Below are 12,807 nucleotides of genomic sequence, written 5' to 3'. Positions count from 1 at the left end.
GAATATACAATGGCGACAGTCACAGCCAAGCACGGGCTCTCAGCGCGAGCGGCGTCCTTGTTGGGTAGCCCCACTAGAAGGTACTCAAGAGTTCGACCCATTTCAGGGTTCGGAGGCTTCGCTACAATTACCCCGGGGTCGAAGAGGGAGCCGCCTGGCGACCTAACAGCTTGTTACTATGAGCGGGTCATAATAAGCCTTCAGGCGCTCCACGTTGACGATGTCTCGCCCACGGCGGCGCATGTCCGAAGATTGTTCAACGGGTTCGATCAGATAGTTGACGGGTGAGGTGCACTCGACGACACGGTAGGGGCCTTCGTATTTGGGACGTAGTTTGGAAGAGAGGCCAGCTGCAGAGGTCGGGATCGAGAGCCGTACAAGCGCACCAGGAAGGAACGTGGGCTCAGAAGTGGTGGAGCCATCACGAATACTCTTCTGCCGCTCTTGCCCTTGCGTCGTAAAAATCTTGGCAAGCTCGCGACACTCTTCAGCCAGCCTGGTTGTCTCGGAAATAGGTGTACACTCAGATGGATCCGGCGTGCACGGGAGCATTGTGTTCATGGTGTGCGACGGGTGCCTTCCGTACAGCAAGTAGAAAGGTGAAAAACCAGTCGTGCTCTGAAAGGCGGTGTTGTAGGCGTAGGTGACGAAGGGCAGTATATCATCCCAATTAGTGTGGTTGGCAGCGACGTACATAGAAAGCATGTCACCGAGGGTGCGGTTAAAGCGTTCGGTGAGGCCATTCGTCTGTGGGTGGTAAGCAGTAGTTTTGCGGTGGACAGAATGGCACTCCGTCAGAATGGCCTCGATGACTTCCGACAAGAAGACACGGCCTCGATCGCTGAGAAGCTCTTGGGGTGGTCCGTGGCGCAGTATAAATCGATGCAGCAGGAAGGATGCAACATCGCGCGCAGTAGCCGCAGGGAGAGCGGCGGTTTCGGCGTATCGCGTTAAATGGTCAACGGCAACGACGGCCCAGCGGTTATCAGCCGACGTCAGAGGAAGTGGTCCATACAAATTGATACCTACGCGCCCAAAGGGACGGTCAGGGCAAGGTAACGGTTGCAGACCAGCGTGCGACATGTGGGCTGACGGTTTACGGCGTTGGCAAGTGAGGCAAGAGCGAACGAACTGCTGCACATAGCGGTACATCCCGCGCCAGAAGTAGCGTTGTTGAATGCGATGGTAGGTTTTGAATACCCCAAAGTGCACGCATTGCGGATCAGAATGAAAGGATTCACATATCTCTGACCGCAGACTGCGGGGTATCACGAGTAACCACTGCCGGCCGTCGGCGTCGTAATTGCGTCGGTGTAGGAGGCCATCATGAATGGCGAAATGGCGAGCTTGACGACGCAAGGCACGCGTGGATGGCGTTGCGGATGGATCAGAGAGCATGTCGATGAGCGGGCCGATCCAATTATCCTTTCGCTGTTCGGTAGCGATGATGTCAACATCAATGGCAGAAACAGCAGCCGAGGATACTGAGCAGAGCACATCACCTTCAGGCAGAGGGAGCGCGAGAGGGCGTCGGCATCAGCATGCTGGCGTCCGTTGCGGTAGAGCACGCGGATGTCGTAGTCTTGTAAGCGAAGAGCCCAACGGGCGAGACGGCCTGAGGGATCCTTCAATGATGAAAGCCAGCATAGTGCATGATGGTCGGTGACGACATCGAATGGGCGACCATACAAATAAGGCCGAAACTTGTAAGAGCCCAGACGATTGCCAGGCACTCTTTCTCCGTGACGGTGTAGTTTTTCTCGGCTCTCGTGAGCGTACGGCTTGCATATGCTACGACATATTCAGGGAATCCGGGTTTTCGCTGCGCCAGGACAGCGCCGAGGCCTACACCGCTGGCGTCCGTGTGCACCTCCGTTGGGGCTGTAGGGTCGTAGTGGCGTAGACTGGGAGGCGACGTCAACAAATGGCGGAGCTTCGCGAACGCGTCGTCACACTCGGATGACCACGAATTGAAGGGCCCGCTGCTTCCAAGGAGCTTCGTCAGCGGTGATATCATCGTGGCGAAATTTCGTATGAAGCGTCGGAAGTATGAGCACAGGCCCACGAAACTACGCAGTTCTTTGACAGACGCAGGATTGGGGAATTCGGCCACGGCCTGAAGCTTGGCAGGATCAGGAAGAATGCCGTCTTTGGACACGACGTACCCCAGTATGGTGAGTTGCCGTGCTGCAAAGCGGCACTTTTTCAGATTTAGTTGCAAGCCGGCATCGCTCACACGTGCGAAAACTTCTTTCAGACGTTGCAGATGCGTGGAGAAATCCGGAGCAAAGACAATGACATCGTCGAGGTAACACAAGCACGTGTACCATTTCAAGTTGCGCAGAACGGTGTCCATCATGCGCTCAAAGGTCGCAGGTGCATTACATAGACCAAACGGCATGACGTTGAACTCGTACAAGCCGTCTGGCGTGACGAAGGCGGTCTTTGGTCGAGCGTCGTCAGCCATGGGTACTTGCCAGTACCCCGAGCGCAGATCGAGAGAAGAAAAAAAATCGGCTCCATGAAGGCTGTCAATCGCGTCATCGATGCGTGGCAGTGGATAAACATCCTTGCGAGTGATCTTATTGAGCCGTCTGTAGTCCACACAGAACCGCACAGAACCGTCTTTCTTCGCAACAAGAACAACAGGAGACGCCCATGGACTGTCCGAGGGCCAAATAACGTCGCGTCGGAGCATATCGTCAACCTGATCATTAATAACTCGACGTTCAGCAGGCGACACGCGATATGGACGTTGCCGTAAAGGTGGATGTGCACCAGTGTCGATGCGATGCGTAACAACGGACGTGCGACCGAGAGAACTTCGCCTGACATCGAAAGAAGAACGATATTCTTGCAACAGGTCCAGAAGTTGGGAACGCTGTACGGCCGTAAGGTTGTCAGCGATGGAGGGGCCAAATACATCAGCAGATGACGAATCAGAAGTGGAAACAGCATTGATGGTACACGACCTGGGATCGCGCGTGTCAGCGGGTACGTCCAGGACTTGTGCGTCGTCGACTGGTTCCACTCTGCCGAGACATTCCCCTTGAAGCAAGGTAACAGAGTATGGGGACGGGTTGGTTACAAAAATAGCAGTGTTGCCCTGGTAGACCTGCACGGTCGCGAAAGGTACTAGCAACCCTTTCCTGCTGCAAGCGCGGTCAGATGGCGAAACAAGTCCAATGGTGTCGGAGAGACCAGCGTAGTAGACAGACACAGCCGTCGTCGAGTTTGGAGGCACTGTTGTATCGTCTTTCGTTAGAATCTTGCTCAGTGTCGGGGGACTGTCTTCTGGCGTCAAATGCGAGAAGGGTGAGAGCTCAATTTCGGCGGCGGCACAATGGATGACGGCATCATGTCGGGAGAGAAAGTCCCATCCCAGGATGACGTCATGAGAGCATGCCTGAATGATAATGAACTGGGCGACATACAGAACGTCCTGGTTGACAACGCGAGCTGTGCACCCTCTGTAGGATGAATGCGCTGCAAACTTGCAGTACGGAGGGATAACCCAGAAAGTGGCGTCGTCACTTTTCGAAGTAAGCGGCAGAGTTTTTCGTCCATAACTGATACGGCAGCTCCAGTGTCAATAAGAGCCGATGCACAAACACCGTCCACAAGCACGTCAATGACATTCGAGGGGCTGCTCTGAGGGCTTTCACATTGCGATAGCGTCGCAGTCCTTGCCTCGGGGACTACGACGACTAGTTTTCCCGCTCATGAGCAGCCGCACTTGGCCGCATGGGGGACAGAGAACGACGTCGTGGAGATGGCGATCTTCGAGATGGACCTGGGCGAGACCGAGGTGACATAGACGGCGGTTCTTCGTGATATGGACGGCTGAGTTGGCCAGCAACAGGTGAAGAAATCGGAGCCGGCTGTACGCGATGGCAATAACGGGCTACGTGAACGGCGTAACCACAGGCAAAGCAGATGGGCCGGTTGTCGGGTGTGCGCCATCTGTTCACCGGGGTAGGTCTCACCCATGTCGTAAGGGCCGATGGACGGAACGGTGGCTGCATGGTGGACTGAAGCTGAGGCTGAGGGGTTACGTCAACATACGTAGCGGGCATACCCGCTGCAAAGGACGGAGGTCGTGCAGCAGCTTCAGCGTAGGTCAGAGGGGCAGGTGCTTGAACGACTTGGGGCGGCCTGGCGACCACTTGCGCGTAACTCAGGGACGCAGGAGCCGGAGGCTGTTGGGGGTGGTAAGCAGGCATTACCTCCGCTATTTCCTGTTCAATCGCTCGGCGGATGGGAGGGAGAAGGGCAGTAGCCGATTGTTGAACAGCAGGTTGGTGGGCAAAGGGCAGGAGTGAGAACTGACGCGCGATTTCCTCACGGATAAAGGACTTCAGGTCTGCCATCAACGCCACTTGGTCACAACTGGCCTCCAAGCCAGCAAGCGTTGCAGCTCATGGTGGGGAGCGTTGGGTCATCGAACGCTGCCGGCGGAGCTCCTCGTAGCTCTGGCACAGTGTGATGACCTCAGCCACCGTGCCGGGGTTTTTGGCGAGCAGCATCGTGAAGGCATCAGCGTCAATGCCTTTCATGATGTTTCGGATCTTGTCAGACTCGGACATGGTGTGATTGGATTTGTTACATAGGTCCAGGACATCTTCAATATAGCTGGTGAATGACTCACCAGCCTCCTGAGCACGTTCACGCAAGCGCTGCTCGGCTTGCAGTTTGCGAACAGCAGGGCGGCCGAAAACGTTGACGATTGCGGTCTTGAAATCAGACCAGGTGGCAAAATCGGACGCGTCGTTGTTGTACCACAAACTGGCGACACCGGCAACGTAAAACACCAAGTTGGTCAGCTTGCCGTCCTCATCCCATTTGTTGGGGACGCTCACGCGCTAGTAAATGGCGAGCCAGTCCTCCACGTCAGTGCCATCAGCGCCAGTGAGGATGGGTGGATCGCGGATTCTGGGGACACCGAGACAAGGGGGTGGCATTGGAGGAGGCGTTTGCTGAGAAGCGTCGTGGTACATAGTAGATGGCAGGGTACGTGATCGTAGCTCCAAAGGCATAGACAGGGATCGCAGCACTCTCCACCAAATTGTTAAGGCGTTTATTGGCCGGCAACGAGCGAGAATATACAATGGCGACAGTCACAGCCAAGCACGGGCTCTCAGCGCGAGCGGCGTCCTTGTTGGGTAGCCCCACTAGAAGGTACTCAAGAGTTCGATCCATTTCAGGGTTCGGAGGCCTCGCTACAATATATATATATATATATATATATATATATATATATATATATATATATATATATATATATATATATATATATATATATATATATAGTGTACGCACAATAATGACAACGTTTGACCTTCATCTCCTTCATTTGTATATAATCACCATCACGAAAAACGTCGTCTTCGTTCGAAGGGTTGATTAGGCGATTCGGCCTAATAAACGCCGTCGAGACTCCAACGCTGCTACTGTCTTACAGAGTGGTGAAGGTGCTGGGTATTTTAACAGCCAGAGCGTTAAACGCGACATGGCCTATCCCTTTGATGATGTGGCGAACACGATCAGCTTCTGTCATCGCCGAGTTCAAGTGGTGGCAAAGGGCAAGGACGTCTTCAATGTACGAACTGTACGTGTCTCGCAGCGGCTGGTCTTCAGCTCAACACCAAGAAGTGCCGCTTTGCTAGCAAAAGTATTAAAGTACTCAGAAACCTCGTCAGCAAAGATGGAATCTGGCCTGATCCCGACAAGATTACCGCCGTTCTTCACTTCCCGGTGCCTCAACGCGTCAAAGAGCTCCGAAGTTTTCTTGGCCTTGCGTCGTACTTCCGGCGCTTTATACGAGACTTCGCCACTATTGCTGCGCAACTTCACCAACTCCTTTCTTCGGGAGCGTCATGCGTATGGTCGTACGAATGTCAAATGGCTTTTGGCACCTTGAAACGTGCCCTCGTGCCTGAGCCCGTGCTTTGTCATTTTGATAACGCCGCGCCAGCGGACACGGACTCGGCGCTGTACTTTTGCAACGAACAGAGCATTGTGACGAACGTGTGATCGCATACGCAAGTCGCACCCTCACATCAGCAGAGAAAAACTACACCATTACCGAGCAGGAGTGTATCGCTGTTGTCTGGGCCATCCAGAAGTTTTGACCATATCTTCACGGCTGCCACTTCACCGTCGTCGCTGACCACCACGCTTTGGGCTGGCTGTCGACGTTGAAGAATTTGTCTGGACGTCTCGGTCGCTGAATACTTCGTCTCCAAGAATACTAGTTTGACGTTATCTACAAATCCGGAGAGAAACACAACGATGCCGATGCCCTTAGCCGCTGTCCTTTACAATCCTCATCAGGTACTCCTGGCATGTCGCTAACTGTGAGTGAACCCATCAAAGTGTCTCCGTCAGTTCATTCACTCACTGCTCTCGACTTTCTTTCTACCTTCGGCAACGAGACGTTTGCATCCCACCAACGCAGCGACACTTACTGTCACTCTACAATGCAGCGCCTTCAAGGCTCCTCTCGTCCTCCCAACGCCCGCGCCCATCGGCAGCTGCGGAACTTCAAGACTGAAAACTCAATCCTTTACCGCTTTGTTTTCCACCCCGAAGGACAGCGCTGGGTTCCTGTCGCTCCTCGTTCCCCAAGGGCGCAGATTTTAAGGCGTTTCACGATGACCTCACGGCTGGTCATCTCGGTTTTCAAAAAACCTATGAACGCATCCGTAGTCGTTTTGCCTGGCCTGGCCTTTCCAACTGCGTAGCGCGATATGTTGCGTCATGCTCGCTATGCCAACGCCCGGCAGCGCGACCCACCTATCTTTTGTTGTCTTCCACGCGACGACGTCGAGGTATGGCTAATAGAATACGACATGACCAGTGTTTATAACCAATGGGATGAGCCTCAAAAACTTCGTCACGTCGCCTTCTATCTGTTCGATGTCGCGAAAACGTGGTTTTTCAACCACGAGAGCAGCTTCCGGATTGGTCTACTTTTGCTCAACAAGTTCGACAGAATTTTAGGAAACCAAACATCCATTCCGAAGTGTCAAAACGAAAGCTCGATGGGCGTGCCCAACATCCCGGGGAGACGTACATTTCATACATTGAAGACGTCCTTGCCCTTTGCCCCCGCATGAACTCGGCGATGACAGAAGCTGATCGTGTTCGCCACATCATCAAAGGGATAGGCCATGTCGCGTTTAACGCTCTGGCTGTTAAAATACCGAGCACCTCCACCACTCTGTAAGACAGTTGCAGCGTTGGAGTCTCGATGGCGTTTATTAGGCCTAATCGCCTAATCAACCTTTCGAACGAAGACGACGTTTTTCGTGATGATCATTATATACAGATGAAGAAGATAAAAGTCAAATGTTGTCAATTTTGTGCTTACAATATATATATATATATATATATATATATATATATATATATATATATATATATATATATATTATGGAGTCTTGGTTTGGAAGACCTTTATATGGCCCGAAGAACCGGCAGCCGACCGCTGAGATGATCGGGCCAAGATGATGATGCTACGCGACAACGATGGGGATGCATGAGCCACACATGATAATGATGATAATGTACCGGTGAAGAGGATGCGTATACTAAATGCCCACATCAATTCCCCCCACGTGAAAGCGGCCAGCCTGGCCGCGGCAAGTCAAGGGGACAAAGAACGTCGCATGAAGGGCTTCATACGGGAGACATGGACGACCTCTGTAGTTCGATAACGGCGATCTGCTGGGGCTACAAGTGGCGTCACGCGATAATTCACTGGTGAAGTCTCTTCAAGAACTGTGTACGGTCCAATAAACCGAGGCTGAAATTTGTCGCACAAACCAGGTGTGCGAACAGGCGTCAAAAGGAGCACTTCGTCTCCAGGTTGGAAGAATACATCACGATGCGATTCATCATAAACTAGCTTTCTGTCTTCCTGGCGGGCTTCAGTGTTTATACGAGCTCGTTGGCGGCACTGTGCGAGTCGTGAAACGTATTCCTCTGAAGAGGATGGAGATGAATTCACTTGGCAGGTAAAGAAGGAGACGTCCAGGAAAGTAGTAGGGGAGCGTCCATAAACTAGGTAAAATGGCGAGTAGCCGGTTGTTCGCTGAATGGCCGTATTGTAGGCGAAAGTGACGAATGGGAGAACAACGTCCCAGTTTTTGTGGTCTGGTTGAATATAGGCGGCGATCATGTCAGCAAGAGTGCGGTGGAATCGCTCAGTGAGGCCGTTAGTCTGGGGATGATAACTAGAGGCAGTCTTGTGAGTTGTGCCGGAGGCCTGAAGAAGTTCGTTCACTAGTTGTGAAAGGAAGGCCCTTCCACGGTCACTGAGCAACACACGTGGAGCACCATGACGCAGTATAATGGCTCGGAGGATGAAATCGGCAATCTCAGAAGCTGAACCTGTAGTAACGGATGCCGTCTCGGCGTAGCGCGTCAAATGGTCAATGGCTGTTACTATCCACCGGTTTCCAGCAGCACTGACTGAGAGGGGGCCATAAAGATCGACGCCTACAACTTCGAATGGTGTGGCTGGGCACGGAAGAGGCTGTAGTTTACCGGCGGGAGCAGATGTTGGTAGTTTTCTACATTGGCAGGTAGTGCAGGACCCGACGTACCGAGCTACGCTAGTGGTAATGCCTGGCCAATAAAACCGACTTCGAAGGCGATCGTAGGTTTTATGGTAACCAAGGTGACCAGCAGTCGGATGGTCATGAAGTGCCCTGAGGACTTCGGACCGAAGCGATCGGGGTAGAACGGGAACCCAGCGCTGACCGTCAGGATGGTAAATTTTGCGGTACAGCACCGAGTTGTCCAGCTTAAATTGCGAGAGCTGGCGACGGAGCCTTGCATTAGGTGGACGGGAACTGCCAGTGAGGTAGTCTATAATACGTCGACAGTATGGGTCAGCCAACTGTCGAGAAGGAAAATCGTACGGGTCGTCCGAAGGCAGCTGGTCCATAGAGGCGAGAGAGGAAACCGCCGTAGACGTGGACTCCGAGGGCGTGTTGTGCAAATTGACGGCTGAAACCCCGAGTGGAGTCGCTGGTAGTGGGCAGCGAGAAAGAGCATCGGCGTCACTATGCTTCCTGCCACACTTGTACACGATCTCAAAATCATATTCTTGGAGGCGTAGAATCCAGCGTCCGAGGCGTCCCGACAAGTTCTTGAGTGTCGAAAGCCAACATAAAGCATGGTGGTCGGTCACAATGGTGAAATGGCGGCCATGCAGGTATGGACGAAATTTCTGTACTGACCAAACGATGGCGAGGCACTCCTGCTCGGTGATCGTGTAGTTCCTCTCGGCTGCGGAGACGACGCGGCTGGCGTATGCAACGACTCGCTCTCGCGAAGAGTTGTCGCGTTGCAGGAGCACGGCTCCTAAACCGCGGCCGCTAGCGTCTGTGTGCAGGAAGGTCGGTGCATCATCGTGAAAATGAGCAAGTACAGGGTCGGTCGTGAGGGCACTCTTCAACCTGTCGAAAGCTGATTCACATTCCTGAGACCACTGAAAGGGCATACCGGAAGCAAGTAGCTTATGAAGTGGTGCGGCTATGGAGGCAAAGTTTTGTATGAATCGCCGAAAGTAAGAGGCGAGACCAAGGAAACTTCGCAAATCTTTTGGTTTGTCAGGGCGAGGGAAGCGAAGCACTGCAGCAGTTTTATCAGAATCTGGGCGAATTCCGTCCTTGCTCACAATATGACCGAGTACCTTGATAGATCTGCTGGCGAAATGGCACTTTTTGGTGTTAATTTGAAGACCAGCGCCCGCAAGACAAGTCAGGACCTCGTCCAAGCGTTGCAGATGTTGAGAAAACGTCGATGAAAAGACAACAATGTCATCGAGGTAACATAGGCAAGTCTTCCATTTCAGGCCACGCAGCACGGTGTCAATCATGCGCTCAAAAGTTGCGGGCGCATTGCATAGACCGAACGGCATAACATTGAATTCGTATAGGCCGTCCGGCGTTGCAAACGCAGTTTTTTCTTTATCATCTTCGTGCATGGGGATTTGCCAATAGCCTGAACGCAAGTCGAGGCTCGAAAAGTATTCAGCACCCTGTAAGGAATCTAGGGCGTCGTCGATGCGTGGCATGGGGTATACGTCCTTTCTAGTGATCTTATTGAGTGCTCGGTAATCGACGCAAAATCGTACGGAACCGTCTTTTTTACGCACCAAAACCACTGGAGACGACCAAGGACTGGTTGAGGGTCGGATTATCTCCCGTTGCAGCATATCGTCTACGTTTTCCTCAATGATTTTTCGTTCGGCTAGGGAGACGCGGTACGGACGACGATGCACAATGGATGTTCCGTCTGTCTGAATACGATGTGCTGTAGCAGTTGTCTGACCCAGGCTGGATGAATGAACGTCAAAAGAGTTTGCATGCTTTTGCAACAAATCAAGCAGCTGCTGCTTCTGCAAGTCTGTCAAGTCCTTGTTGATGGCTGCTGTAAAGGCCGAGGAAGCAGCATGATCTCCAGGATGGCCTTTAGAGGAGGCAGGGGTGAGAGGCACGACGCACACAGGCTCCAGATCGGCAACGCAGGCGACAGTAGTGCCCCGCGGCAGTAAAAGTTTATCTGGTGTGGTGTTCGTAGCAGCGAGGACAGCTGATCCATCGTTGAAGCGAGCCACACCTGATGCCAGAGCTATGCCTTTATTAAGGCAATACGGTGACGGAGTGACCAAAATGTCACCAGAGTCGACGTCGTTGGACAAAACTGTCACTAATTGATGTTCGTTTGGTGGTAACTCGATGTCTACTGCAGCGATGAGTCGAAGTGGCCTGTAGGTTTCGTCGTTGAGCAAGTGGTCCGTGTCAGTAAGATGGACGACACGTTGTGCACAGCAAATAGCCGCAGAAGCAGAGGAAAGAAAGTCCCAGCCTAAAATGAGTTCATGGGAGCACGGGGATAGCACAGCAAATTCTATATGATGAAGAATTTCGTCGATTAGTACACGGGCAGTACAGAGAGCGGAAGGGCGAATCATTGTTCCCTGGGCTGTAACCAGTGTCGGTCCATCATAAGGCGTCGTGACTTTTCGAAGACGGGCACACAAATCAGCACGAATAACAGAAAACGCAGCCCCAGTGTCCACCAAAGCATCAACGTCCACTCCCTCAACTGTGACCGCAATCATATTGTAGGGGCGCGCTGGAGGAATTGGAGTCTTGTGTTGGAATGCAGTTTGTCCTCCAAAAACTGCATCGCTTAGTTTTCCGGACGCCGATCAGAAGTAAGGGAAGCGGGCTGAAGAGGAGAACGGCGTCGGGTTGATCGGTGACTACTGCGCAGTTCACCCGATGCTGGCGGAGATGGAGACCGACGCGGCGGTGACGAATAACGGCGACCCTGGTACAAGGCTCCTGCGGTATAGTCCCGTTCGCGTATGTCATACCCTCGGCGCTCGTCTTGCTGGCGCTTGCGGCAAAAGCGTGCAATGTGACCACGATAGCCGCAATAATAGCACGTAGGCCGAGTCGATCGATGAGGAGGGTAGTAGCTTGCGCTAACTGCACCAGGAGAGAGAGAAGTCAGAGGGACAGGTGACGGCTCACGCGGTGGTGATGAAAAGGTCGTGGGAAAGCTTGTGGGAGGTGCGGCAGCAACCGACGCGTACGTTCGTGGCGGGGACGTCGAGCTGACGGTGCCTGGTGGTGCGGCGGCGGTGTGCGGGAACGATGGTAGAGTACGAGAGACAATGGGCTGCAGGTTGGCCATGTGGGACATGGACGTGAGCTCTTCCCTGATGACATCCCGCAATGACGTTGAAGAAGGCTGAATGGTAGATACTGATGGTAGTGTGAATCCCATTGATTCTAATTCTTCGCGTACTATCACCCTTATCGTTTCTCGTAGGTTTGGATCAGTCGTAATACGGGCCGCGTCACTGTCCGGTTGTAGGCGCATCGACTCAAGTTCTTCGAGGCGCTGACAGGTTGTCGCAACGTCAGCAACGGTAGCCGGATTTTGGATTGCAAGGGCATTGAATGCGACGGGTCCAATGCCCTTAAGAAGCTGGCGTACCTTGTCTGACTCTGTCATTGGGGTGTCAACCCGGCGGCAAAGTGAAAGGACATCCTCGATGTAGGATGTATACGACTCCCCGATGTGCTGTTTCCGAGTCGCAAGAGCTTTCCTTGCGAGAGCTGAACGGACAGCCGGTGTGCCAAAGACATGGCGAAGCTGATCTTTGAAGGCTGACCAGTCGGGGATGTCGATGAAGTGGTTGAGGAACCACGTCTTCGCGACACCCGTGAGGTAGAATGACACGTAAGCGAGTTTGTAGGTGTTATCCCACCGGTTAGCAGCGCCGACCCGTTCGAAATCGTCCAGCCATTCCTCCACATCTTCCCCGCGCATACCAGCGAAGGGATGGGGCTCACGCTGGAGGCTGTTAATGACGTGAAAAGGCGCGGCACGCGGTGGCGGAGTGGGAACGGCTGCAGCACCGACCTCTTCTTGGTGCGACATATTTCCGGACACCTGGCCCAAGCGGCGACCTGAACGTAGCTCCAGGGGGTAGAGTGGTCGAGAGGATGGCGGGGGATCCAACAGCACGCTCCACCACGTATGGAGTCTTGGTTTGGAAGACCTTTATTAGGCCCGAAGAACCGGCAGCCGACAGCTGAGATGATCGGGCCAAGATGATGATGCTACGCGACAACGATGGGGATGCATGAGCCACACATGATAATGATGATAATGTACCGGTGAAGAGGATGCGTATACTAAATGCCCACAATATATATATATATATATATATATATATATATATATATATATATATATATTGTTGAGACTTTTATT

Source organism: Rhipicephalus microplus, chromosome 4 (genome assembly GCF_043290135.1).
Source record: "Rhipicephalus microplus isolate Deutch F79 chromosome 4, USDA_Rmic, whole genome shotgun sequence".
NCBI lineage: Eukaryota > Metazoa > Arthropoda > Arachnida > Ixodida > Ixodidae > Rhipicephalus > Rhipicephalus microplus.
Note: the sequence above shows the minus strand (reverse complement) of the source record.